The sequence below is a fragment of the Rattus norvegicus genome, chromosome 12 (genome assembly GCF_021556685.1).
Source record: "Rattus norvegicus strain SHRSP/BbbUtx chromosome 12, alternate assembly SHRSP_T2T, whole genome shotgun sequence".
NCBI classification, from domain to species: Eukaryota; Metazoa; Chordata; class Mammalia; order Rodentia; family Muridae; genus Rattus; species Rattus norvegicus.
In genome coordinates this window covers 16,210,107-16,233,938 of record NC_141545.1, presented here as the reverse complement: position 1 = coordinate 16,233,938, position 23,832 = coordinate 16,210,107, and the positions used below count along the sequence as shown (strand labels likewise).

Sequence of the window (23,832 nt, the reverse complement as noted above, 5' to 3'; positions counted from 1 at the left end):
CTGAAGTGGCAGACACAAGCCCGTTTGGATATATCAATGGCCTATAATCCAAGAAACGTTACAGGCACTAGTCCAAGAGCAGTGGGGTGGGGGTGGGGTCTCAACACATAAAAGAGTCCACCAGCCCTTGGACTTCTGCATTTCTCATTTTAAAAAGTCTGGCAAATGAAGGATATTGACAGATCTGAGAGCAAATAAAATCATTCAGCCAGTGGGCTCTTTTGCAGCCTGAAATGCCTTGTTACCTAAGTAAAGGCCTATTGCTAGTGACTGCTGTAAAAGATTGCTTTCTCACAATCCCTTTATATGAATATGACAGGGAAAGATTTCCTTTCTCAGAACCTACTTTTAATAGAAGTTGTCCTGTAAAAGGTGCCATTGGAAAGTCTCGGCACAAGGGATGTTGAATTGTTCTACTTTATGCCAATATTTTGTATAACAGCCATTAGAAACAATTCATGAGCAGCTCCTCATACCATAATTTATTATTATATTGATGATACTTTGCTGGCTGATTCAAAGAGGGATACCTGAGGAAAAATATTTAGTGAATTAAAGAGAATTTTGCCTTGTTGATTACAACTTGCTCCTGACAAAATAAAAAGAGGGGACTCAATTATCTAGGCTATAAGATAGGTCTACAAAGATTGGACCACAGAAAGTAAAATCAGACAGCAAGTAAGAATTCTTAATGATTTTCAAAAATTTCTGGGAGGTACTAATTGTCTATGGCCGTAAATTGGATTAACTGCTCAAGAGCAACGTAATTTATTTCAAGCCTTACAAGGTGTTAAGTTTCCTGGACCATTTAAGTACTTATCACCTGAGGCTGAAGAGGAATTGGCTCTGGTAGAAAAGAAACTACAAGATGCACATGTAGATTGTATTGATCTAAAGATGGCCTGTATTTTAGTTATCCTACCTTCTACTCATTCTCCCCCAGGAATTCTAATGCAGACAGAAGATTATATCTCACAGTGGATATTCTTAGCGCATGGAGTAAAAAAAAATTAAAAATCTATATAGAAAAGGTTTCTAAGTTGATCCTAAAAGGAAAAACAGGACTTTGTCAATTAGCAGGAATAGATCCTGAAGAGACTATGGTACCTTTTACTAGTACTGAGATTGTCTCATTTTAGGCAGCAGATGAACATTGGCAAAGAGCTTGCAATCACTTGGGGGGAGATTAACACCAAGTCCCCTAAAGGCAAGCAACTTCATAAAATTTATCGAAAGAACTAATTGGGTTCTCTCCAATATAATAAAAAGGACTCCAATTTCTGCAGCCCCCCCACATTTTATACTGATGCAAATAAATCAGGAGGCAGGGTATAAGTCAGAAAAACTAAGGTGGTTGAGAGTCCTTACGATTCAATTCAAAATCTGTTATACGCAATTCCTATGGTGGGGTTAGATTTTCCAGAATCAACTCTTTTAACCAACTCTCAGTGTGCAGGAACAACTGCTTTGCATATAGAAACTGCCGAACTTATTCAGGATGATTCTAAATTAACTTCACTATTTCTTCATCTACAACAAATAATCGGAAATAGAAATCATCCGTTATATATAACCCGTATCAGATCCCATATGGGTCTACCAGGCCCTCTAGTACAACGTAACGATGAAATTGATCAGCTATTGGTAGGAAATGTGCTGGGAGCTTCAGAATTTAATAATAATAAAAAAAACCCACCATGTTAACAGCAAAGGTTTAAAGAGAGTTCTATCACTTGGCAACAAGCAGGGAAATTGCAAGGACACGTCATACTTTGGTTCTTTACATAACCAAATTCCATTATCCGCAGGGAGTAATCCTAAAGGTACCCCAAAGTAGAGTTTGGCAAATGAAAGTTTCATTTTACAGGGTTTGGTAAACTGAAATGTGTGCGCCACACTATAGACACAGACTCGGGATTCCAATGGGCATTTGCTTTAAGTTCTGGAAAGGTTGATTCTGTAATCGCACATTTCTTAGAGGTTATGGCAGCTACAGGAGTTGCAAATTAAGGCTGGCAGTACTCCAGCATGTGTCTCTAGTTAAATGAACAATTCCTTATTATTATGATATAAATGATATTATGGGTATGCCCCACCATCCTACAGGACAGGCAGTTGTAGAAAGATCCAACTGTACCTTTGATGTTTAACAGGAGAGTGATGAAAGCCCCCACACATGGATTACATAACGCTTCATTGACTTTAAATTTCTTGGATGCTGATTGAGGAAACAAACGGAACTGTAGCTGAGAGACACTGGGTCACGGGGGAAAAAAAAAAAAAACTGCTGAATTAAATCATCTTGTTTATTTTAAGGATGTCCTACCTCAGAATGGGAGGCAGGAAATGTGTTGTGCTGGGGAAGAGGCTCCTGTATGTTTCCACAGGAGAAGAAAAACTGTGGATTCCTTCCAATTTGGAATCAGATATGACAGGGAGAACCCCTGCAGATCTCGGCTACAGGAAGAGAGAACATCAACAGGACCACCAAGACAGGTAATACATAAGCCGATTCCTCTACACGGAACAGCTCTGAGACTCCCTGAGACTCTATGTCTATGCATAGCCAATACTTATCTTGTAGGCTACAGAGTTCTCTTGACTTAGTAATATGTGCCATTCTTCCGTATGGCATAGATGGAGATTTATATTATGGCTTGGTTATATAGGTCAAACCAGCTGAAGAAAGACAGATGTCTTTTCACTTGCTCAAAGAGCAGAGAATCCTCCATAACTGACCTGTGTACCTTGCCCATTCTATACATGTTATTACAGATGTGTATGTTACTCGTGAGGGCTTATATGTTTACAGAACAAAATGACCAAACAACAATAGAATGGAGGTGGCCTTGACAAGATTCACCGTCCAGGATGATCCTGGAATGCTGAGACATTATTCCAGCAGCCTGCTTGATCCAGCCTCAGACTGCCTCAGTTTCTGTTTCCTCAAAATGTGCTTCCGGGACAACTCCAATTGCCTTTGAGACTATTCCAATCAGGACCTAGTTAAACCTGCATTTAGAGACGGGACAACAAATGTTACAGCTCACTTCCTCAAGACATGACCCCCCAGAAAGAAAAACTACGTCCAAAATCAGCAGGAAACGACTTTAAGAGAATGACGCCCCATTTCCCAAAAGGCAGGTTGGATTGTTTTGTGGTCACTCAGTGGGTTATTAGATGTGTTTTGTTTAAAGGGTTGGTTGCAAGTTATTTAATGGTCTTGAATTGGAAAAAGCAAGATATGGGAAGTTAAACTTAGGGATTTCTCTTTTCTCTATCCTTTTTTTCTTATGTAGGGGAAGAAGGGCTCCAAAGGGGATAGGATATAGGAATAATAGGAATAAAGTATAGATCATTGAATCTACTCTTACACTATTAGAGCTGCTCCTAGGGGAAAGTCTGCCATTGGTATATATTTTTGTATAAGGATATACAAAATCAAGGTTATATTTTGTCACATTGGTATAGATCTTTGTATATTGATGCAAAATCGAGGTTATAGTTTGCTACAACATACTATGCACTGACGTTTTAAGGTATTGTACCTATGTAATTCTTTAAAATGCAATGTTAAGTTCTAGTCCTTTGAAAACTGTTATTACAGGCTGAGATACATTGTGTGTGGTTTTAGAAACATGTTACCCTCCCATGTGTTTCACCTGGCTTAGCTTCGGGATTGGCTAACTGGATCAGCCCCGACCTGACTCCCTTTGAGTCTGCAGATAAAAGACACACTCAGCCTTGTTACCTTAACTTGCCTGCTAGGCACAATTGCTGGACACAAATATCTCCTGCCTGGGAACACGTGCCTTTACCAATTTATTATCTCCGTCTCTCCTTCCACCCTAAACTTAATGGCTTGTTCCAATTAGCCCCTGCCAAACATTTTTGGCCACCCGCCTGTAGGGGAGGCCACAGGCCTTAGCTGTCTCAGAGGGAGGCCTTAATGATTGCTCTGTCCTCATTCCTCCAGAGCATTCACTCCTTCCCTGCATCTCCTTTTCCTCTCGGGACCCGGAAGTCCCACCTGTACCCTCTACCCAGCAATTGGCTCCAGGTCTTCTTTATTGACAAATCAAGAACCACTTAGGGAACTCCCCTTACAGAGATAATTAAGAAATGCATAGTGAATCACAATCGTGGTCATGTCAGAGACTAGTCTACTTTAATACAAAAAAAAAAAAAAAAAATTTTTTTTTCCTCATTGGATTGATGAGGTGCTGCTGTGTTCTCTTTGGGCCCGGGCCTAAGCCGCGCCAGGCGAGGGACGGACATTCATGTGCGAATGGCGACCGCTCTTCTCGATCTGCCAGCGGGCCCTTCCTCTCTCTTTCCCATTCCTTGCCGGGTGGTGTGTGGAAGTCAGGGGTGTGACTGTCCGCCCGGGCACTGACCCGCGCGCACTTCCCGTTGTGGTTCTCGGGGTCCCTGTGGACGCGTCAGGCGCTCTTGCCCTCCCAGGTTCACTGTGTTTCGCTGGACCCTCTTCCCTGTGCCGGTGGGAGGGTGGTTGACCCTCTACGGTGCATGCCCTTCCCGTCCAAGGTGTGTGCACACGCGCCCTGCTTTTGCGAGCCTTGTGAAAAAAAAGAAAAGAAAAGAAAAGAAAAAAAGAGAAAAGAAAAGAAAAGGAAAAGGAAAAGTTTCCAAGGTTGAGCAGATAGTAAATAGCTAGAAAACAATGTTTGCCTATTCACACACTATAGCTAGATGGTTTTCAAAAGCCTCAGAGATCCACAATATGTCATTTAAAGATTTTTAAAGGACTCACTCTTTTTTTCCTTCTTTCTTTCTTTCTTTCTTTTTTTTTTTTTTCTTTTTTTTCGGAGCTGGGGACCGAACCCAGGGCCTTGCGCTTGCTAGGCAAGCACTCTACCACTGAGCTAAATCCCCAACCCCTCCCTTTCTTTCTTTTTAATAATAAGACATGTCAGCTCCTGGCAGCACCCCCATTCTGCTTCAAAGTTGAGCACCAACAAATCTCCTCACAGAGTTTGCTTCAGATGTGGCAAGCTGCCACCGGGCAACAAACTGCCCTTACCTATACTGCAGACGGAATGCTGCCCAAAATGGACAGACTTGGTTTCAGGGAAGTCAACTGCCGAGCTTTGTAAGGACAAGGTAAGGCTAGCCCTTCGTAATTCCCACTTCACAGAAAGTCTGTCAGATCTTCTGGGCCAGAAGGCTGAAGATTGATGCTCCAACGTTATAGAGGATTTTGGGGCAACTCTCCAGACAGCCAGCTGTCTGTCTATAGTTTTGGAAGTTGCTTACCTGTACTTCCTGTATACTCAGGAAATGCAATTCCTGCACAATCAGGAAATATTTATTCTCAGGTCTCTGATGTTGAAGACTAGATAGTTTTAGTCTCACATATAAGCTTGAGTTGTTTAGGATTTGAGAAAATATTTTTAGGTATAAGATCTTTTTAGGTTGATAATGCAAGTTATGGTAGAAATGATTTAGGTTTACCTAAACAAGAACTTTAAATTCACCGCCATAGGATGGACAGCAGACTGCCTTCTAAGCTGCAAAATACAACTTATGAGTGCAACTCTTACATGATAGCTTTCAAAATTGTTTCATAATTGCTTGTATTGAATGTAGTTTAAGAGAAAGAGCCTTTTACTGGACTAAAGGGGGAGATGTTGGTTAGTGTTGTTCACTGTGTATTCAGAGGCTGAGTTCTGTATCCCTAACCAGAGTGTAATCTGATATTGGGGTGCTGTGTTAACCAGCGTACTATAAACAGTGCTCCCTATTAAGTCCTGACTGGTCAATAAATGGCTAAGGCTTATGACTGAGCAGAAAGGATAGGAAGGCAGGAACTGAGTGAGGGTTCTTGAGGGAGACGACGGAGGGGAGGAGGTCATGCTTACACAGGATAGACCGTTGGGAGCACACGGCCAAGAGAAGCTGACCTTGAGGACAAGCTAACGGAGCAGAAGCAGCCCAGAAGACACCAGATTGGCAAGTGATTGGCGTCTGTGTTTTCACAGGTAGAAGGGTTAGAAAAGCTCAGAACTTGCCCAGCATAGTGTAGCAGCTTATAAAATACCAAGTTTCTGTGTTTTTATTTCGAGAGCTTTATGGATAAGGTTGGGCAAAATCCACCCAAAAAAATACCTATAATGCCCTGTCTCAAAGTGCACAGTACCTGAGAACAATACACGAGGTTGATTTCTGGTCACCATATGCAACCACCTGAAGCCATGTGACATTCAGGCCCATGTTTGCAGCTGGGGGCCAGGTCCACGGTCCTATGGCAACCAGGATCAGTATTGATATCTGAGGCCCATGTTGCCACTAAAGGCCATACCAATGTCCTGAGCACACATGGATGCCCAAGCACTGTGCTGAGCTGGCCCCTCCCTTCTCCTGCAACTGGAGAGCTGACCCCCATCTTTGCCTCCCTTGGCTTGCCTGGAGCTTGCAAGATAGACTAGGCTAGCCTTGAACTCAGAGATCCCCCTGCCTCTGCTTCCCAAGTGCTATATATCCCTGCCTGGTCTCAAAGGCATCTTCCAAAGGCTGGGCTTACAAACATGTGTTGTCACCACCTGGTTCCAGTCTTTACAAGATGTCAGAATCAAAGCTTAGGAAAACAAGTCACTTTGTTCAATTCCCAGAGAAGGCATCCGATCTTGGTCGTCACCAGAGAGCGATGATTGTCAGATGGCCAGAGAAGGCAGAGCCCACTTAATTCTCCCATGCAAGGCCTATCTACTTATACCTGGGCAAGAAATGGACACTGTAGCCATGATGCCCTGTCCAGGACTCTCTGAACTCTGACCTTCAAAATCATTTCTATCCTCAGCTGTGTTTTCTTCTTCCCTCAGATAGAAGAAATGGAGACCAGTGACCAGTGATAGATGGAGACAATCAAGACATCCAGAACGCCAGAACCACTTGACCGGAGTCCATTAATGAAATGACACAGCCAATATTGGTGCTGAGATGGGACAGCCACTGTCCTCTTCCTCCTCCTCCTCTTCTTCCTCCTCCTCCTGTTCCTCCTCCTGAAGGTAGTCCAGTCACTATCACATGTAGGGTTGAGAGGAGAAGCTAAAGAAGGCAATAGGCATTTCTATGTGTGTAGAAGTTGACTCTGTGTCAGGATTCTGGTCTTCCAGACAAGGGAGGATCACAAGACCACTCAGCACATGTGGGAGCTGACAGGGGAGCTGCAGGGCAGCCTGACAGTCCTCAAGGGCAGATCCAAGAAGTGTCAAGTGTCCACACCTCCTTCCTTATCTGCCCTCTAGAACTTGTTTCCCAGCCCAGGTCATCATCAGCCTCAGTTCAAATTAACCACACTGAAAGGACCAGAAAGTGATAGCCTAGAGTTGGTTCTTCTAGGCTTGGCACTGGCGGCGCCATGTTCTCCCCAGCGTGAGTGAAGGAGGCTAGACACTATACATAGGAAAAGTCCATTAAAAATGGCAGGCAGAGAGATGGCTCAGTGTAAGAGCACTGGCTACTTTTCCAGAGGTCCTGAGTTCAATTCCCAGCAACCACATGGTGGCTCACAACCATCTGTCATGGGATCTGATGCCCTCTTCTGGTGTGTCTGAAGACAGCAACAGTGTACTTATATATAATAAATGTTTTAAAAATGATAAAAAAGATGGCTCAGTAGATAATACTTGTCATTAATAGTAAATTGTGACTACAAATAAGCAAATGTAGTAAAAATTAAATTAAAAATTAAAATGGAGGGGGCTGGAGAAACAGCTTAGCAGTTAAAAACACTGACAACTTTTCCAGAGAACCCGGCTTCAGTTCCCAGCCCCTAGACTAGACCCCAGGCATGCATGTGACTTCAGAAACGCATGCAGGCAAAATACTCACACATATAAAAAATTTACTATGAGTTTACGGCATTTAATGAACAGTAGCTTAGAACCTGAGTGTACACGTCACAGAAGCAAAACAAGCCTGGGTCCCTCCGGAAACAACACATTTGGCACCTTTGAGAGACCTGCATCTATCACAGGGTGGGGGTGAACAGTGTCCCAGACCCTGGGGGGAGGGGCAGGAGCTGACAAAATGGCCTAGTAGGTAAAGGAGTCTAGGGCCAAGCCCAATAACCATTTGATGGGGTTGGGGATTTAGCGCAGTGGTAGAGCGCTTGCCTAGGAAGCGCAAGGCCCTGGGTTCGGTCCCCAGCTCCGAAAAAAAGAACCAAAAAAGAAAAAAAAATAACCATTTGATATCGACTATGTACACAGTGGGAAAGAACTGGCTCCCAACCAGTTGTTCTCTGACCTCTGTGTGCACGCCAGGATACTCATGCGAGAATGAACGAATGAAAGACGGCCCTGGCTCTGCCCGTCGTGAACCTTCTCAAAGTCTCTCTCACCCTCACGAAAGGTGGAACAGGTCTCCATGGCAGCCCGTGGAGAGGAAGAACATATGAAGGTGGGGAACAGGGCCTAGCTTGATACTGGTTCCTGTGCAGAGCACAAGCCCGAAAGTCGGGAACTGGAGAATGAAGTCAGCTGTGCGGGATGCCAGAGTTAACATCCAGCCACTGGAGGAACTGAGGGGTGTGGCAGTGTGGCGTTGCTCGGTACCAAGACTGGGGTGCTGGTAATGGTGACTCTTTTCTAGTTGACAGCCTGTAAGTTCGTGTCAAGGGCAGAGTATGTGACTCGTGCCTGTAGCCTAGGTGTTAGGGAAGAATTCCTCATGGCGACAAGTGTAATCTCTTCCTGATATGGCTTAATAAATGAAGCATGAAAAGCAAAACAACTGCGGCTTGTTTTAATGATTTCTTTCTTTCTTTCTTTCTTTCTTTCTTTCTTTATTTATTTATTTATTTATTTATTTTTAGGTAAAGTCTTGCTATGAAGCCCAGACTGCCCTTGAATTAAAAATAATCCTCATTCCTGAGTTCAATTCCCAGCAATCACATGGTGGCTCACAACCATCTGTAAAGAGATCTGATGCCCTCTTCTGGTGTATCTGAAGACAGCTCCAATGTATGTACTTATATATAATAAATGAATAAATCTTTAAAAAAAAAATATCCCTCGTAGAGCCTGCCCCACATGTGGCCCATATATATACAGCCACCAAAACTAGATAAGATTGATAAAGCTAGAAAATGCATGCTGAAAGGGACGGGATATAGATCTCTCCTGAGAGACACATCCAGAGCTTGTCCAATACAGAGGTCAATGCTAGCAGCAAACCACCAAACTGAGAATAGGACCCCCTTGGGGGGAATTAGAGGAAGGATTGAAAGAGCTAAAGGAGCTCGCAACCCCATAAGAACAACAATGCCAACCAACCAGAGCTTCCAGGGACTAAACCACTACTGAAAGACTATACATGTACTGACCCAGGTCCTCAACTGCTTATGTAGCAGAGAATAGCCTTGTTGGGGCACCAGTGGAAGGGGAAGCCCTTGGTCCTGCCAAGGTTGGACCCACAGGGCAGGAGAAGGTGGGGGGAGCAATAAGGGGGATGGATGGGGGGAATACCCATATGGGGGAGGGGGAGGGGATAGGGGCTTATGGACAGGATACCGGGAAAGGGAATAACATTTGAAATGTAAGTAAAGAAATATATCTAATAAAAAATTAATAATTCTCGTGCCTCATGCTTCTAAGTAATTGGGTAGCAGGTGTGTACCCAGCAATGCCCAGCTTTAGAACTCTGTTTGCTTGTTTGAGACAGAGTCTCGTTGTATGGTCCTGATGGTTCTAGAAGTCGCTCTCACTTTGTAGGCCAGGCTGGCTGAAAAACTCAGAGATCCACCTGCCTCTGCCACCTGGGTGTAGCCATTAAATGTGTGCACCACCACACCTAGCTTAGCGCTCTTAAAATGTGTGTGTGTGTGGGGGGGGGGCTGGAGAGATGGCTCAGTGGTTAAGAGAGCCGACTGCTTTTCCAGAGGTCATGAGTTCAATTCCCAGCAACCACATGGTGGCTCACAACCATCTGTAAGGGGATCTGATGCCGTCTTCTGGTGTGTCTGAAGACAGCTACAGTGTACTTACATATAATAAATGAATAAATCTTTAAAAAAAAAAAACAAAAACAAGTTTTAAAAAATGTGTGTGTGTATGTGTGTGTGTGTGTGTGTGTGTGTGTGTGTGTGTGTGTGTGTATGCGCACGCACCTGTGAATGCAGGTGCTTAAGAAGGCCAGAGCTGTTTAATCGCCTGGAGCAGAAGTTATCAGTAACTGTGAGGAATGTGGATGCTGAGAATTGAACTTGGGTCCTCACAAGAGGAGATAATGCTAATATCACTTCAGCCCCTAGAGGGCTTTTTGTTGTTTTGTTTGTTGTTTTCTCTTTTAGAATGCGTCTCACTGTGTAGCCCCAAGATATATAATAAGTTTGGGTTGCACAGGAGGCCCTTGTGGGTGGCTCTAGACTCTAGGCAGCTCCAGAAGGAACAGGACAGAATGAGGAAACACTGCCCTCTGGTGGTCAGCATCTCCACAGCTGTGTGTGAGAACTTCCTCAAAGACCTTAGGGAAAAAACAGCCAACTGGAGTTCGTGGAATTCTTTTAAAGATTTATTTTTTTTTAAAGATCTATTTATTTGGGCTGGAGAGATGGCTCAGTGGTTAAGAGCACCGACTGCTCTTCCAGAGGTCCTGAGTTCAATTCCCAACAACCACATGGTGGCTCACAACTATCTGTAAAGAGATCCGATGCCCTCTTCCGGTGTATCAGAAGACAGCTCTGGTGTATCAGAAGACAGCTACAGTGTAGTTATATATAATAAATAAATCTTTAAAAAAAAGATCTATTTATTTATTTTGTATATGAGTACACTGTGACTGCCTTCAGACACACCAGAAGAGGGCATCGGATCCCATTACAGATGGCTGTGAGCCACCATGTGGTTGCTGGGAATTGAACTCAGGACCTCTGGAAGAGCAGTCGGTGCTCTTAACCACTGAGCCATCTCTCCAGCCTGTGGAATTCTTGAAAAAAAAAAAGATAGCAATGTAATTTCTACTTGGTGCATACTGTTGATGCAGAATAGTGTGGGAAAAGGCAGCTCATTCTAGTTTGGTGATCACAGTCAGAAAGTCCCATTTAAGACAGTCAAGACAGATCACCCTGTATCGGGCTTTTATTTCCTTCTAATATCAATATTTATGATCACCTAAGTCTAATCTACACACACTTAAGCTTTATGCACAATCCATTTACCCGAGAGTGTTTGAGAGGGTTTCCTCAATGACAAAATAAGGGTAACAGCAGACTCTTACTCATAGGAACTTTAAGTTCACATTTGCACTGTGCGCATGCATGTGCAGGACTCTGTATGTGTGTGTGTGAATGTGTGTGAGTGTGTGTCTTTGTGTGAGTGTGTGTGTGAGTTTGTGTGTGCGTGAGTGTGTGTGTGTGAGTGTGAGTGTGTGTATGTGTGTGAATGTGTGTGAGTGTGTGTCTTTGTGTGAGTGTGTGTCTGTGTGTGAGTGTGAGTGTGTGTGTGTGTATACACCAAATGCTGGCCACTGGTGTGTTCCTCAGGAGCCATAGTATTTCCTAATGCTTTAAAAAGGTTGTATTTGTGGATGTGTGTGTCTATACGCCACAGCTTGAGTGAGATCCGAGGACAATGCATTGGAGGCTGTGCTCTCCTGCCACACATAGATTCCAGAAATTGACTGGGGTCTGTATCAGTGCACACGTGTGGAGGTCAGAAGACAATTTTAGGAGTAAATTGTTCTCTCCTTCTATCGTGTGAGTTCAGGGGTTAAGTTCAGGCCCTCAAGCATAGAGGTAAATGCTTTTACCACTGAGCCCCCACCTACTAAAATGTCTATCCATCTGTCTGTCCATCTGTCTGCCTGCCTGTCTGTCTGTCTGTCTGTCTATGGGGTCACTGGGAGTGCACATGCCGTGGTCACGTATATGAAGGTTACAGAACAACTTTCAGAAGTCAGTTCTCCCTAGCACATGGGAGTCAAGGCTTAAACTCAGTTGTCAGCCTTCTTGGCAGCAAGTGCCCTACCCACTAAGCCATATCACTGGCCTCCAACTTGCTTTTTTGCTTTTATTTCTGTGACAGGGTCTCTCGTTGAGCTGGTCTGGAGCTCACTATGTAGACCAGACTGGCCTTAAACTAGGAAGGTTCCCAGGAGCTGGGATGAAAGGTGTCGCTGTGACACCTGACCCCAACTTACTTTTGGAGCAAGATCTCTTCCCACTGGCTTGGAACTTGTGAATCAGACTAGGCTGGCTGGCCAGGGAGCCCAGGGAAGTCACTGGTCTCTCTTTCCTCCCCAGCAATGGAATCCTAAGAATGGACCATAGTGCTTCTTCTTCTTCTTTTACATTAGTTCTGGTGATCACACCCTGGTCCTCAGGTTTGCACAGCAAAAACTTGTCAAATTGCACTATTTTCCCAGCCTGGAATGTGACTTTTAAATAACTCAGCACAGAAGTCATTTTGCATGACAGTTAGACATCTGTCATCTATCTTCAGATGCTCTGTAGAACTCCAGCATCTGGTCCCCAGAGGAAGTCTCAGCAGACCCATTGCTGTAGCAGCTGACAGCTGTGGGACTCTGGGTGGAGAAACCCCAGGATGAGCCATGAGACCTTAGCATCAGTGTTTCAGGAAAATGCTTCATCTGTGGTCTCCTCACACTCTCACGACTCCAAACAGCCCCTTGAACGGCCCACATGAACGAAGGCTCTGTGATTCGGTCACGTTCTTAACTGCAGAGGGCCCGACTCCCAACAGCTCCATGGCAGCTCACGTCCATCCACAACTCCAAGTCAAGGTGATCTATCGGCATCTCCTGGCCTTCATGGGCCTTGTACACTTGTGCTTACATATATACACTGGAGGGGGACTACCCATACAAATAGGTGTTTTCAAAATAAAAATAAGTGAGATGTAAAAAATTTAAATTCCATGTGGTGTGAGATGAGGTTTCTCCCTTAGTTGTTTGTTTTGTTTGTTTTTCAAAGAAGCACCTCCAGGTGGTAGCACACACCTCTAATCCCAGCTTCTGGAGAGGCTAAGACAAAAAGGTGACGCGTCCAAGGCCTGAGCAATTTGGAAAAGCTCTGTCCCCGTGAAAGGTGGGGGGGGGTCATATGTTCATAACTCAGCAGCAGAATTATTGCCTAGGACATGCAAGATTCTGGATCCTTAGCATCATATACAAAGGGAGCAGGAGGCAGAGGCAGGTGGTTCTGGTTATGTAGTAAGAACTTGTTCTAAAAAATATTTAAAAGAGAAAGAAGGGAGGAGGAACGGGAGGAGGAGGGAGGGAGGGGGTGGAGAGAGAGGGGAGAGAGAGAAGAGGGAGCAGCAGGACATGGTGACATATTCCCAGTTCTTGGATGGTAGGAGTAAGAAGATCAGGAGTTCAAGGCCATAGAGTAAGTCCAAGGCCAGACGGAGACATATAAGAACTTTGCTTTTAAATGGGGAAGGGAGCAGTGAGATGGCTCATCAGTTAAAGGTTAAAGTTAAATTTTCAACCCAGCCTGACATCCTGAGTTGAATCCCAGAAACACACACAACCTTAGGGTGTCATGGCATGCATGTGCCCACACACATGTACACACATAACAAGTGAGAATGGAATATATTCTATTCTATTCTATTCTATTCTATTCTATTCTATTCTATTCATTTATTTATTTTTCTTTAATTTTTTTATAGTCCAGTCATTATTCTCCCTCCCAGTCTACCCTCTGACTGTTCCTCATCCCATTCCTCCTCCCCCATAGAATACATTTAAAAAAAAAAACACTTATTTACCTTTTTATGGTTATGGGTGTTTCAAGTATGTCTTCGTACCACATGCAGAAAGTGCCCACAGAGGCCACAATAGGGTGTCAGATCCTTTGAACTGGAGTTACAGATGGTGGTTGGTCTGGGAATTGAACCTGGGTCCTGTGGAAGAGCGGCCAGTGCTCTCAGCTGCTGAAGCTGCTCCAGCCTAGGAATACAGCATTAAAAAACAAAAACAAAAACAAAAACATTCTAAGGGCATATGATGGTTATTAAAAACACTTTTCATTTTAAAATAAGGCCGTGTGTGTGTGTGTGTGTGTGTGTTCAACCACTGAGCCATCCTTCCATCCCTAGTGCTTAATATTGTCAACTCGACATGCTCTAGAACCAAGCAATAGATATAACCAGCCCTCTGACTATATCTGTGAAAGACGCTTGTAAACCGTGTTGATCACGGTGGTACATGTTCTCTAAATGCGAATGGCACCATTTGGTGGGCTGGATATAAAGGAGAAATCTAGCTGAGCTCCAGGATTCTTGTCTCTCTGTTTCCTGACTGGATGAAGTGTGATCAGCTGCCTCCTACTCTTGCTCCTACCCCTGCCCCTGCCCCTGCCCCTGCCCCTGCCCTTGCCCCTGCCCCTGCTTCTGCCCCCATCCTCCCCAACCACAAGGGACTGTGCACCCTCAGACAGTGAGCCTCCCGCCCTTAAGTTACTTTATCAAGTGTTTTGTCATTGCAGTGAGAAAAGTGACTAAGGCTTTTATGTAAAGTATAATCTCTGACTTGAAAAACAGTGGCAGTCGTTATCCACAACAATAGGAGTCAGGGCACTGACACCACATTCTGCAGAGAAAACGGACCAGAGACTCAAGTGGGTTTGCTCCAAGTCCAGAGATTGGTTTCAAGGCGGCATATTGTTTTTCCTGTTCCTCCCTGCCCCTGCTCTGGGAACAAATTATGAATCTCCGTAGGGAACCCAGAAGGTTCAGAGACTTCTTTATCATAATAAGGTACACTCACGGGTGTTATTAGGACTCCTGGGAAATCATCACAAAATCTGCCAAGCCTCCCACTCAGAATCTACTAGGAACCAAGACTAGGGATTTATTGTTAAAAAAAAAAAAAAAGACATTCTGAATTAGAGCTGAATCAAAGAGAACCTGCTAGGAATTATTAGGAATTATTAGAGGCTGGTTTTCTCTTGTTTTATTTTGAGGGGGATGGTTTTTGTTGTTCGGTTTTTGTTCTGTTTTGAAGACAGGGTCTCATAGACCAAGGCTAATCTCAACCTCCTCAATGTGATGGCCCTAAACTTCTAATCCTCCTGCCTCCTACCATGCCTGATTTAAGGTAGTGCTGGGGAAGGAACTCATAAGGTTCCATGCATGGTAGATAAGAACTATGTATTCAGGGGCTGGGGATTTAGCTCAGTGGTAGAGCGCTTACCTAGGAAGCGCAAGGCCCTGGGTTCGGTCCCCAGCTCCGAAAAAAAGAACCAAAAAAAAAAAAAAGAACTATGTATTCTCTAATTCCTGGCCCACCAAAAACTATTCTGTGTCTTTCTTCCTAGGCCGTGGGGTAGGCTCATAAACAGGGGAAATATGGTCCAGGGGCTGGGAGTAAGAATAGCTCATTTGGTGAGGTGTCTATCGTGCAAACAGGAAGGCCTGAGGTCAACCACCAGGCCCATGAGAGACAGCCAGGAACAGGGGCGCATGCTTGTAATCCCAGCACTGGTGAGGCAGAGGCTGGAGGATCTCTGGGGCTTGCTGGCTGTTAGGCTAGTTTGAATTGGTGAGCTCCAGGTCCAGGAAGAGACCCTGCCTCAATAAATAAAGTGAAGAGTGACTGTGGAAGACATTTAATATCGACTTTGGGCTTCTACATGTATGTGTACCTGTGCATGCAAACATGTAAACATGTATACACACACATACACACACATATAAACACATATACACACAACACACACATATATACACATACAACATACACATACACATACACACATACACACAGCACACATATACACACACACATATATACACACATACACAACACACATACACACACATTCACACACAGCACACACATGCACACACATACACACATACATAGCACACACATGCACACACTGCACACACACAGCACACACATACACAGACATACAACATACACACACCACAGAATGTTATCCCCATCCCTAGCAACCAGTTTCTCCTCCTGTATAAAAGACATCTGATATCAACTTTGGGCTTCCACATGCATGTGTACCTATGCATGCATACATGTAAATACACACACACACACACACACACACACACACACATGCACACACACACAGAATATCCCCCACCCTACCTCTATCAGGCAGCTCCTTTTCCTGTGTGGATGAGAGGAAGTCCCTGTCAGTAAGCAGACACTCTTTTTTTTCTTTTCTTTTCTTTTTTTTTTTCTTTTTTTCTTTTTTTTTTTTTGGAGCTGGGAGCCTAACCCAGGGCCTTGCACTTGCTAGGCAAGCGCTCTACCACTGAGCTAAATCCCCAACCCTTGAGTTGCCTGCTTGCTCAGAGCCCAGAGCTCCCTTGCATGTCCTGGCTGCTCTTCTGCTTTGCCTGAGTCAACCCCCTCACTACCACGCTTATTCATGCATGATTCCTCTACTCTTTGAACAGATACCAAGAACCTGGAAACCCTTGGTCCAGACAGAGACCTCTGAGAACAGTGGAAGCCTGGAGCTGGTGAGAGAATTGATAAGGATATGGTTTGAGTGAGAAATGCCCCGCAGAGGCTCATGCACTTGAAGACTCTATCCCCAACTGGTGGTGCTGTTTGAGGTGGTGATGGAACCTTTAGGTGGTGGAGCCTTGCTGGAAAAAAAAAGTGTCACTGGGGGTGGGCCTGAGGGTTTATAGCCTTGTCCCACTTCCTGCATGAGTTCTTGTCGTCGTTGCTTTCCCCCCACCTCTCTCTGCCTCCCCACCCCCAAAGCTGAAGAAATGTGATTGGCCAGCTTCCCGCTTCTGCCGCCATCACCATGCCATAGCTCCGCCTCCCATGCCATAGCTCTGCTTCCCATGCCATGGCTCTCCATCTATGCCATGCCTCCCTCCCCATGCTATACCTGCTCCCGCAATGCTAGGGCTCCTCCCCCATGCCATGGCTCCCCCACCATTAATGGACTATCACTCTGGAACCATAAGCTAAAATAAATCCTTTCTTCCTCAAGTTGCTTCTAGTCATGGTATTTTATCACAGCGACAGAGAGGGTATAGGGGAGGGAAGGAGACTCCTAGCTCCTCAGAAGCAGCATCTAAGGTTTAAGCACAGAAACCAACCAGGAGGTATTATTTCAACTTGAAATGTCATATCGTTTTCAACTTGTTCCTTCAGTTGGAAGGTGATGTGCCCTCCTCAGGCTCATGAGTTTGACGCTTGGCTCTCAGCTGCTGGTTTTCATGACTTTATTTTTAAAAGACTTTTAAATTTATATATGTGTGAGTGTGTGAGTGTGTGTGTGTGTGTGTGTGTGTGTGTGTGTGTGTTTGAGAGAGAGACAGAGACAGAAACAAACACAGAGACAGAGAGGTGTGTCATGCCCACGGAGGTTAGAAGAGGGCATTGGATGCCCTGGAACTCAAGTTTCAGGCAACTGTGAGCTGCCCAACATAGATGCTAAGAACCACCCCTGGGTCCTCTGGAAGAACATGTGCGCCTAACCGCCGGGCTGTCTCTCCAACCCCTCATAGTGCTGTCCTGAAAGGTTGAGGAGCCTTTGTGACATCGGACCTAGCAGATGGAATGAGGTTGGTTCCCAGGGGCAAACTGTGAAGGCTCGCTCTAGCTGCCTGTTTCTGACTTGTTCTGTCTGCTTCCGGCCTGATGCTATGAACAGCTGCTACAAGCTCCGCCCCCTCCCCTCGGTGGAACCAGTGGCTCCCGCCTCACTTCTCCACCACCGTGGAGTGAAACCGTACACCAAAATTAACCTTTTCTTCCTCTAAGTTGTGTCCTCCAGGTATTTTTGTCAAGTTGACAAGAAAGGAATTGAATCGTCATCTGGGATTGAGATACAGTTAGAACCTTATAAAAACATGCATATAACACAGATATATATATTTAGAATTACCGTTGTTCCAGATTAATCTAACCTTTTTTTTTCTTTTCTTTTTTTCTTTTTTCGGAACTGGGGACCGAACCCAGGGCCTTGCACTTGCTAGGCAAGTGCTCTATCACTGAGCTAAATCCCCAACCCCTAACCTTTTTTTTTTTTTTTTTTTTTTTAAGATTTTACTCATGTATGAGTACACAGTCACTGTCCCCACACACATCAGAAGAGGGCATCAGGTCCCATTACAGATGATTGTGAGCCACCATGTGGTTGCTGGGAATTGAACTCAGGACCTCTGGAAGAACAGTCGGTGCTCTTAACCACTCCAGCCACTGAGCCATCTCTCCAACCCCCAATATTTTTTTTTGAAGATGAATTCTTTTTTTTTTTTTTTGCGTATGCATTTGTCTGCACAAGTTATACTACGTGGCATGCAGTGCCAGCAGGACCAGTAGAGGGCATACAGTCCCTGGAGCTAGGCTTACAGGCAATAGGCAGCCACCATTGTGGTTATTGGGCTCTGAACCTCTGTCCTTCTGAAAGAGGAGAAAGAGCTCTTAAACCCTGAGCCACCTCTCCCACCCCGAATCCATTCATGAAAACATTCTCAATGAAAAGGAGTCGAGCTGAGCATGGTGACACGTGTTTATAAGCCCAGCACTCCAGGGACGTGGGGGTGGTCGTGGCAAAAGGAGAGCCAGAGTTTTCAAGTCATCCTCAGCTCTACAGCAAGCTTGAGGCAAGTCTGAGCGACATAAGACACTGGCTTAGCCGCTCCCACAAACAAACGACAATACAATAGCCTATATTACGTTATTTTATTTGAGATATAAGGAATATATATTCCCACCCTTCCAGCAAAGCCAATCACTCTAAACATTACGAGAACTCTTCATCACCCACAACGCAATCTCCTAAACCATTCTATATAATATAAACATTTGAACAGTAATTAAGCAATTAGGAGCTGGTGAAAGCCATAATGATTATGTCTGTGAGCAACTATGATGATATGCGTTCTACTGAGTGACGATTAGATATTTCCACAGGGTACAGTGGCTCATGCCTGGAATTTCAGCATGGTGAGGAGGCTAAATTGGCAGGATCCAGAGTTCAAACTAGGGCTGGAGAGATGGCTCAGTGGCTAAGAGCACTGACTGCCCTTCCAGAGGTCCTGAGTTCAAATCCCAGCAACCACATGGGGGCTCACAACCATCTGTAATGGGATCCAACGCCCTCTTCTGGTGTGTCTGAAGACAGCGACAGTAGACTCATACATTAAACAAATAAATCTGGGGCTGGGGATTTAGCTCAGTGGTAGAGTGCTTAGTAGCGCAAGGCCCTGGGTTCGGTCCCCAGCTCCAAAAACAAACAAACAAACAAAAAAACAAAAAAAAAACAAAACAAATAAATCTTTAAAAAAAGAAAAAAGCTCAGTCTTAGCGCCATCTTCCTTGAGAGCGAAGTGGCGGAAGAAGAGAATGCGCAGTCTGAAGCGCAAGAGAAGAGCGATGAGGCAGAGGTCCAAGTAAACCATTTTGTGCACCCACGAAGCCTGCGGGAGCAGAAGTAAGGGATGCTGAAGCCCGGAACGCCGGAACAAGTAGTTGGACTGTATGCTGCTGTCGGTAATAAGTCTCAGGAGACCCGGAATGTCACCTCGCCGAGATCAGCTGGGAAAATGACTACCTTCCTCACAACCAAAACAGTCCCGCTGGCCCTCTGCCCTGGACCTTTGGCATTCTGGACTAGTTCTGTTCTCTCTTGTGGCCAAGTGTAACTCGTGTACGATAAACCCTCTTGCTGTCGGCTGAAGAAAAAAAAGAGTTCGATTCTCATTCTGCCATCTTCTCTCACCGTCACCATGGTGCGAATGAATGTTCTGGCAGATGCTCTAAAGAGCATCAACAATGCAGACAAACGCCAGGTCCTCATCAGGCCGTGTTCCAAAGTCATCGTTCGGTTCCTAACTGTGATGATGAAGCATGGCTACATTGGTGAATTCGAGATCACTGATGATTACGGAGCTGGGAAGATCATTGTGAACATCACAGGAAGGCTGAACAAGTGTGGAGTTATAAGCCCTAGATTTGATGTTCAACTCAAAGACCTAGAGGAATGGCAGAACAATCTGCTCCCATCACGGCAATTTGGTTTCTTTGTGCTGACAACCTCAGCTGGCATCATGGACCATGAAGAGGCAAGACAAAAATATACAGGAGGGAAAATCCTGCGATTCTTTTTTTAAATGTAAAGCATAAATAAAAAGCCTCTGTGGACTGTGAAAAAAAAAAGAGTTCAAACTAGATTGGGAGCCAGGTGTGGTGATACACACCTTTAATCCTTGGGAGGCAGAGGCAAGTAGATCTCTGTGAGTTAGAGGCCACACTGGTCCACATAGTGAGACCCTGTCTCAGAAAAAGTACACACACACACACACACAATATTCCCACTATCCTGTGAACAACATGTATGATAAAGTATGATAAGGGTGGTGGTGGCACATGCCTTTAATTCCAGGAGACAGAGGCAGGCATCCTGGTCTCCAGAACAAGTTCCAGGACAGCACAAATTCTAGGACAGCCAAAGCTGTTATACAGAGAAAGTATGTCTAAGTCTAAACTCTAAAACAACAAGAAAAAAACCAAAGTAAACAATATAATATATACCAAAGATAAAACAGTACATACGTGATAGAACATTTATAGTCTAGTCACCAAGGAAGGGACAGACAATTCTTCCATCCAAATATGCAAGATAGCTGTTTAAAGATGAGATAGAGTTAATTAGGCAGTGAGACCTACCGGGCCAAGTGGTGGTACACGCCTTTAATCCCTGCACTCCAGAGGCAGAGGCAGGCGGATCTCTAAGTTCCAGGTGAGCCTGGTCTACAGAATGAGTTCCAAGACAGCCAGGGCTACACAGAGAAACCCTGTCTTGAAAAACCACAAAAGAAAAGAAAGTGCAAACCAGCCCCATATGTGAAGCTTCTTTACCTCACTTGAGATAAACCTTGATATTTAGCCCAGGCTAGTCCCAAATTCCAGGATTCTGAGTAGCTGACGCCACAGCAGCAGAATACCACGTCTGACTTTCTGGTTCCAGGAAGGTAAGAGTCAAAGCAGGAATTTTAATAGCAGCTCAGGAGCACAAAGGCAAGAGTTGGAGTCCCGGAGCCACCAAGAGTCTTGTAACTCCTAATTTAGATTTCTTTTTGCTGGTGCTAGGAATGGACCCTGAGCTCTATACATCCCAGGAAAGTGCTATACCTGTGAGCCACACCTCCGTCCCTCACTGAGGAATTCCAGGGAGATCCCCAACCACTGAGATATACCTTTGAACACCTTTGAACAATCTTCATGCCTCAGAATTATAGGCAAGAGCCATTGGATCCAGTCAGCCTTCAACTGTTTGGATATGGGGCCAATACAATCCGAGTAGGCAATCAGTTTATTTTAGCATATCAGTTTAAATAGCAATCTAATTTGAGCCATGCTCACAGAAGCAGAACAAGGTTTGACAAAATATCTAGGCACCCTGTAACCTAGTCAAGCTCACACCCAATATCTCTCTGTGGCAAAATAAGAAGCACCACCTGAGCATGCCCAGTTTGAAGCTAAGCTGGTTGGGGCTTGGTCGACACTTAGATGGGAGAAATGCAGATAGCGCCCAACTCACAATAGTTCAACTTGTGATTTTTCAATTTTATGATGGTGTGGAAACAATACAAATTTAGTAGAAACCACTCATCTGTTCCTGAATTTTGCATATCCCCAAGGTTAATAATATGAATTTGGGGTTCTTCTCATGACAATGGACAGGGAAATGAGCTGCGGTTTCCAGAGAGCCACAGGATCACAAAAGGAAGTCAAATATTATATAGAGCACTGGCCTGCTAAGCTAGCAAAGTTGGTATGTTAGGTGTTATGGTGGTTAGTTGTTATTGTGAGGTCCAAATTGAACCTCTTCCAGGACTTCTTGAATGAGACTCACAGAGGCAGTGATCGATGCAAAAGCAAGAGGAGTTTAATCATTCCAACATGTCGGGGTCCTCCCACTTCAAGGGGAGACGACCCTGAGCAGACTCTAACAGGGAGTTATATTCCTTGCAAACAATTGGGGCAGAATTCAAACAATGATAACTAGGCAGGGAACTATCGGTGGGGCAAATCGACCTTCAAACTGACTTGTGGTCAGTGAATTGTTCTGGATTTTGCAAGTGGAGGGGACGGTTGGGAGTCACAGGTGGCTTTCTTTGACAGTTTGGCTTGTAGTTGCTCCAGGAACTAAACTAGCCCTACCCTCCCTGGAAGGGAGGGGTTTTTGTGCTTGGAGGATTGTGGTGGAATTTTCCCACTGGCCTTAGATTGACCCCCAACTCTGGGGCTCTTTCAATTATCAGTTTACTAAAATTTAATAATTACTTGAGAAGAGAGTCTTAGTGGAAGAATTTTCTAGGTCATGACTTATAGGCCTGACTGTGAGGGATTGTCTTGATTGTTAATTGATATAGGAAGACCTGGACCCTTGAGGGCAGCTCTATTCCCTAGGCAGAGGAACCTGAACAGTATAAGAGAGAAGCGAGCAGAAGATTCAGACACTATTTTCTCTGCTCTTGAAGTGGATATGATGCTTTGAATTCTTACTTGGCTCTCCCAGAGTAATGAGCTGTAAGTGTAAACGAAATAATCCCTTTTCCCCCTAAATTGCTTTTGGTCATGCTGTTTTACCACAGAAACAGATAAGTAAAGTTAGTTTGTAGAAGGAAGCACCCATGTTTGAAAGTTCTATCTAATTGAGGGGCAGACAAAGTGATGAATCAGAGAAAGATTTGACAGAATAGGATATGCCCAACTCTCATGAGAAAACAGAGGAAAGAGACATGACTTAAGAGACAGCAGTGCCCTCTTAAGAGAGGGCAGTTTTTACCGGGACAGTAATGGAGAGACAGGTTGCAGAGAGAGAAGAAGCTAGACACGGATGAAGACAAAATGAGCCAGAGAATGAGGAGACAGAAGATCAGAACATATTGCCAAAGTTAGTAAGTGGCCAAGCAAAGCAATTCAGCCAGAGGCCAAGAGAAAAGCCAGGTAGAGTCAGTCAACCTGGAGAGGAGTTAGAGCCAGAACAGCTGAGTTGAACCAGCCAGCCAGAGTTCAGAAAAAGCTGCTTATTCAGCAGTAAGTCTCAGAGGCTGAAAAGCTTCTAGGCCTAGATAAGATTGTATGGAGGCTAGAAGCTTCCAGGACTAGGTCTAGGTTAGCAGACGGAAGCAGTACACCTCTGAGATGACAATTACCTCAGGCAAATAAAATAAAAGTTACTTCTACAATTACAGGTTTTTGTGAGCTATTTGACATGGGTGTTGGGAACTAACTCAGGTACTCTAGTAGATCAATACATCTCTTTTTTTTTTTTTTTGGTTCTTTTTTTCGGAGCTGGGGACCGAACCCAGGGCCTTGCGCTTCCTAGGCAAGCGCTCTACCACTGAGCTAAATCCCCAGCCCCGATCAATACATCTCTTAACTGTTGGGAGTGATGCCCTTGAAGCCCTCCATTATTGATGTTATTATTATGGTTAGCGTTAAGAATGACTGGGTTCAGGGTTGGGGATTTAGCTCAGTGGTAGAGCGCTTGCCTAGCAAGCTCAAGGCCCTGGGTTCGGTCCCCAGCTCCGAAAAAAATAAAAAAGACAAAAAAAAAAAAAAGAAAAAAGAAAAAAGAAAAAGAATGACTGGGTTCATGGAAAATCCCCAGCCAGCTGCAGAAGACTAATACAAATCTGGTGGTCAGGATGATATGATAAAGCTCTGACCTTGCTGAGAAATACATCTGATGTCAAGATGCCCAATGTGATGACCTGTAACCTTTCTGAAAAACCAACATCCTGCTAATAGATATGACAAACCTGTGACCTTTCTGACATCCTGTCAACATCAGTCGATTCCCTGACCACACGAATACTGTGTCCTTGGCCTGTGCAA

At 44.6% G+C, this 23,832-nt stretch overlaps 1 long non-coding RNA gene and 1 pseudogene across 1 annotated transcript; one reads left to right on the top strand and one right to left on the bottom strand.

The window, feature by feature from the left end:
- Window positions 1-1,654: 1,654 nt before the first annotated feature.
- On the bottom strand, window positions 1,655-16,359 carry LOC148002191 (uncharacterized). The gene is made up of 3 exons (XR_015634641.1): window positions 16,099-16,359; window positions 13,758-13,938; window positions 1,655-3,012 (listed from the first exon to the last, which is right to left on the bottom strand). It is a non-coding gene; the product is annotated as an uncharacterized LOC148002191 (long non-coding RNA).
- Window positions 16,360-19,678: 3,319 nt separating this feature from the next.
- On the top strand, window positions 19,679-20,096 carry Rps15al1 (ribosomal protein S15A-like 1; annotated as a pseudogene).
- The last annotated feature ends 3,736 nt before the right edge of the window (window positions 20,097-23,832 follow it).